The sequence below is a fragment of the Nicotiana attenuata genome, unplaced genomic scaffold, assembly GCF_001879085.1.
Source record: "Nicotiana attenuata strain UT unplaced genomic scaffold, NIATTr2, whole genome shotgun sequence".
Lineage (NCBI taxonomy): Eukaryota > Viridiplantae > Streptophyta > Magnoliopsida > Solanales > Solanaceae > Nicotiana > Nicotiana attenuata.
In genome coordinates, this window is record NW_017671230.1 from 148,218 (window position 1) to 154,266 (window position 6,049).

Genomic DNA, 6,049 nt, shown 5'->3' on the forward strand with positions numbered 1-6,049 from the left:
CCTTGGCTGACATTCTGAAGAAAGTTGGAGAAAGCTATGATCCCAAGAAGCGCAAAGCTTCTTCTCAAAAGGCTCCAACTGCCTCTAAGCCAACAAAGAAGAGCAAGTTGTCATCTCCTAAGTCTACTGTCCCTTCAGCACCAAAGGTGAAAGCTACCGGAAGCAGGGTAAGGCAAAGCGAGGCTGAGTTGCAGAAAGCCTTAGAGGCAAGCAAGAAAAAGAACAAAGAAAAGGGAAAAGCTAAAGTTCTGGAAAGTTATGTGGCTGCAGAAGAAGAGGAGGAAGAGATGGAACTGGTCCATCAGGAGAGAGGTACAACTGAGGAGGTTCCCACTCCTAAACCTAAGAAATCCAAGACTTCTACCAAGAAGTCTTCAGAATCTATTTCTGCTGAACCCTCCCTGGTAAAAAGAACCAGGTCTGCAGTTAAAGGAAAACAAGTGAAAGTTCCTGAAGAAGAAGAAGCTTGGAGTGGAGAAGAAGAAGAAGAAGAGGAATCTGAGAAAGAGCAGGACAGGTTTATCCTTTTTGGAAAAAGAAAAATATTGAAAGGAAGAATTCTGAAAGACCTGGAGGAGCCAGGCATGAAAAGATTGGTTGATGCACTGGAAGCACAGGGTTGGAAGGACATGGTTCTTCAACTGGATAGCAGGCTTGCAAGAAAAGAACTGATAGAGTTTATGGCAAATGCCACAGTGGTGAATGGGGTTGTTACAAGCCTGGTGAGAGGAGTAGAGGTGCAGTTTGATGCACCTAAGTTGGGAAGAATTCTAGACATACCCTGTGAGGGATATGATGATTATACTAGGCAAAGGTGGCCTTGTCTAGATTCTCTCCCTTCTGCTCTCTAAATCACCCGGGATTTCTGTGATACCAAGTCTGCTGAAGAAGTGCCTGAGGCTAGGTTTGTGCAAAAAAGTGAGATGAAGCCTGAGCACAAGGTGCTATTTGAATTTGTGAACAAGTGTCTGTTGTCCAGACAGGAGAGAAGGCACACTGCAAATTATATGGACCTGGTCCTTCTGGAGTGTCTTGTGACAGGAAAGCAGATTAACTGGCCTAGTTTCATTGTCAAGCTGCTGGATAGAGTGATAAATGGCTCCAAGGCCCATGCCACTCCTTATGGGTTTATACTGACAACTGTCTTGGCCAAGTTAGATGTGCCATTGAAGAAGTGGGAGATGGCCTCCAGCAAAGAGCACTTTGGGATCAAAACTCTGCAGGCTTGTGATTATCTGTTAAGTGTAACCCCAGTTGAACCTGGTTCATCCGTGAAGACTCCTGTGAACAGCAAAGTTAGGGCATTGGTTCTAGAATGTGGAACAAAAGATGCAGAAATTGTTAGGCTCCAGGCTCGCATTGCTGAACTGGAAAGTGAAAGAAATGGCCTCAAAGATGAGCTAGCAAAGGAAAAAGAAAAGAGTGAAGGGATGCTCCAAACAATGCTTAATCTACTTCAATCCCAACCCTCTAGTTCCTCAAAGCCCTAGAACCAGTTTAGTAACTCCTTCAGTGACCCAGATTCGGTACTTTTCTCTGTTTTTTTTTGCTCATGGTTGGATGTTTGTTTTTCTTTTTGTGGTCTGTTTTGTAGAAACATCTCCTAATCAATGACAATGTGCTTTGTTTTCTCTTGTTCTATGAAACTTCTGATCTTAATAGTTAAATTTCTGTGAAGCTGATTATTGATTAACTAAATCATGTTTTCACTTGCAGTTGCCCCAGTGGCCATGAGTAATAATTAACATCTGGGATTCTAATAAAATGCAACTTTTCGATGATCCCAAAAGGGGGAAGAGATATTGTGCTTTACTTTGTATTCTGAAAAATGTGATGTTTATAACCTGATTAAACCTGGTCCTTAATGATAAGTTAAATTAAAGTGTGAAAATTAAGCTGAGTTCCACAGGGTCTCTGATCAATAAAAGCACAGAGTTTGTCATCATCAAAAAGGGGGAATTTGTTGGCCCAAGTTCAGATGAAGTTTTGAAGATTGACAAAATGAACTCAGTCATGAACCAGGTCCATCATGTGAGACACAGTGTTGATATGCTTGCACATGTGACATACGCGTGAAGAAGATATGTCTCAAGGATCAGCAACAATATCTTCTGAATTGATCGAAAAGATTGCATACAGGATAAGGAGTTGAAGTCTCCTTATGAAAAGAGAATTATATCTGGATCAAGGATATGGATTAGGAGTTAGAGTTGTTCTTGAACTCGAATTGTCAAAGGATCCAAAATTCGAGTTCTTATCAAACTCTGATTACTAACTCTATAAAAATAACGATTGTTCTCTTTTACAGGTGGTTGCACATAAGCAGAAATTAAGCATATTTGAGAGAAAAAAAGATCAAGTCTGATTTGCAAGCAACATATGCGAGATACAAGTGTGCACGTCTGAAGCTACATGAACTAAGATAGAAGAATCAGTTTCATCATTGTGTTTATTCTAAGTCTAGTTCAATTGTAGTAGGTTTTCATATTGTACCTTCCAACTTTCATAGAAGTAATTGTAATAGGTATATTGAGTATTCAAGTTAGAGTTAACTTGAAAGTGTTGCAACAGTTGAGGCTGTGTGCTACACTGGGATTAGAGTTAATCCTTAGGTTTACAAAGAGTTTTGTAAATGCAATTTTTGGCTCAGTGATTTTAGTGGAGTTTGGGAAAATCCTACTGAGTAGTAGGTCGTGGTTTTTTCACCTTTTGAGCCAGGTGTTTTCCACGTAAAAATCTCTGTGCACTTTACTTTCAGCATTTATTATTCCGCAAACTGCTGTAGTTAGAACACTTAGAAGAACCAGGTTCTTCTAACTCGAAAATTAGGTACCACACAAATCACCTCCCCCCTCTTGTGTGGTATTGACGTTTATAACATTAATTGGTATCAGAGCAGGTTATCCTTAAAGAGGTTAACACCTTAGGAAAAGATCAACATGAGTGCATCACCTGGGAACTGGGAAGGGCAATTCACTGCCAGGCCTCCTCTCTTTAATGGTCTCTACTACTCCTGGTGAAAAACAGAATGAGGGACCATATAATGGGCGAAGACTATGAGCTTTGGGATATCATCACTGATGGTCCTTTAGCCACAACCAAGAAGAATGCTGAAGGAGTGGATGTTCCAAAGACAAGAGTAGATTGTACTGCTGAAGATCTAAGGAAATGGGAGAAAAATGCAAAAGCCAAGAAATGGTTAGTGTGTGGACTTGGTCCTGATGAGTACAGCAGGATTCAAGGTTGTACTACTGCCAAGGAGATTTGGGATACTTTACAAGTGGCTCATGAAGGAACACCTCAGGTGAAGAGGTCAAGAGGAACATTGCTGTATTCTCAATATGAGAATTTTACCATGAAGGATGGAGAAACTATCCAAGAAATGTATACCAGGTTCACTACACTGACAAATGAACTTGAGTCTCTTGGAAGGATTATCCTGGAAGAAGACAAGGTGGAGAAGATTCTAACTAGAGTTCTGCCAATCTCCTGGGAAAGCAAAATCACTGCCATTCAGGAATCCAAGAACATTGCTACTTTAAAGTTGGATGAACTGATTGGAAATCTCACTGCCTATGAATTGAGAAGGCAAACAATGAAGATGGATGCTCCAAAGAAAGAAAGAAGTCTGGCTCTCAGAATTTCAGAAGGATCAGATCTTGAAGATGATGAAATGGCTATGATAACCAGAGATTTCAAGAAATATCTTATGAAAGGAAAGGGTGCTTCAAAAGGAACAACATTCAGCAAACCTAGGGCTCCTGAGAAACAAACCAATGAGGGGTGTTACAAGTGTGGGAAGACTGATCACCACATCAGAAATTGCCCTCAATGGGAGATTGAATGGAAGAAAGAAAGAACTGAAAGAAGAAACAGGAAGAAGGAACAGGTTCAACCAAAAAGAAACAAAGGTTCAACTAAGGCTATGGTTGCTGCTTGGGGAGAAACATCGGATGAGGACTCTGAAGATGAAGCTGAGGAGGATTAAGCTCTAATGGCCATCGGAGAATCAGAAGATGAACAGGAGGTAAGTATTCTACACCTTAAAGAAAAGATTAAGTTCTTGTCTAAAGAAAAACTGGCTGATCTGCTGATGGACTTCATAGATGAGTCTGAAATAATAAAATAATAAACAGTGAGAAGGATGTTCTGTCTAAGGAATGTGTTATCCTAGAAGTAAAATGTAAAAGGTTAGAGTCTAGGGCTGATGAGAGTGACAACACAAATACTGAGTTGAAGAACCAGGTTCATCAACTTGAAAATAAGATTCTAGAACTTAGATCTGAAAATATTAAACTGAAATTAGGGACAGGAAAGAAAAGGGCTGATCAATCATTTCTCACCCTAGAAGAAAACCTAGGAAAAATGGAAGATGAACTGTACAAGAAAGATGAATTGATTAAAGTCCTAAAAGAAGATTTAGGAAAGGTAAAGCATGAACTAGACAGAACATGCAAATGGAACAAGGCTTCTGATGCACTCTCCTGGCTGCAAGAACATCATAGTAGCAACAAGAGAGGACTTGGATTTGGGACACAAGCTCCAAAATGGGATCCCAAAAACAAGTATCTCACATTTCCTGAGAATAAGATCTGCACACACTGTGGTAATACTGGCCATTACAAAAATGAATGTAATGCAAGAGAAAAGGCCAGTCAAAAGAACAAAGTCTTTGTTCAAGAAAAGCACAAACTGCCTGGTTGGGCAAAGAAAAATTTAATTCATCCTTTTGCCCATAGAAAGGGACCCAAACTAGTTTGGGTTCCTAAGACTAACCCATGATTTCTTTTTGCAGGACCAAGTGAAGGGAAGTAGCCAAATATGGTACATGGATAGTGGCTGCTCAAAACATATGACTGGTAACAAGAACCAGTTCCTTTCACTTGAGAACCTAAAAGGAGGTAATGTCTCCTTTGGAAATGGAAAGAATGGTGAGATCATTGGTGTTGGAAAGGTAGGAAAGACAGACTCTCATTCATTGAGAATGTCTATTTGATAGATGGCTTAAAATATAGTCTGATAAGTGTGTCACAACTGTGTGACAGAGGTAACCTTGTGGCTTTCACTTCCACAAAATGTTTTGTGATTAGCCCTACTACTGACAAGATTGTTTTGCAGGGAAAGAGAGTTAACAATATTTACATTGTAGATCTGTCAACTCTCTCTGAAAATGAACTCACTTGCTTGAGTGTGTTAATTAATGATCCCCTCCTTTGGCACAAAAGACTTGGCCATGCCAGTCTAAATCAATTGAACAGGGTTACCTAATATCAAGTTCAAGGAAGACAAAGTTTGTGAGGCATGTGCAAGGGGGAAGCAGGTAAGGTCATCCTTCAAAACTAAGAAAATGGTAAGTACGTCAAGACGTTGGAACTGGTTCATATGGATCTTTGTGGTCCGATGAGAACCATGAGCAGAGGTGGTAAAAGATATGTAATGGTGCTTGTTGATGATTATTCTAGATTTACCTGGGTATTGTTTCTAACTTCTAAAGATGAAGCATTTGAAATGTTCACTGCTTTTATTAGAAAAACCCAGAAACAATTAGGAAATCAACTTGCATCCATTAGATCTGATCATGGAACTGAATTTGAAAATGCACAGTTTGCTAAATTTTGTGATGAAAATGGAATAGATCATAATTTTTCTGCCCCTAGGACTCCTCAGCAAAATGGGTAGTTGAAAGGAAGAACAGGACCCTTGAGGATATGGCAAGGACCATGCTACTTTCCAGTAAACTACCTCATAGCTTCTGGGCAGAGGCTATAAACACTGCTTGTTATATAATAAATAGATGCATGACTAGACCTCTTGTAGAGAAAACTCCCTATGAGTTACTTAAAGGGAGAAAACCAAACATATCCCATCTTAAGGCTTTTGGGTGTAAGTGCTATGTGCACAATAATGGCAAAGACTCCCTAGGTAAGTTTGATCCCAGAAGTGATGAGGGAGTATTCTTGGGATACTCTTCACATAGCAAAGCATACAAAGTGTTTAATAAAAGAACTCTATGTGTTGAAAAGAGAATGTACATGTTGTGTTTGGAATC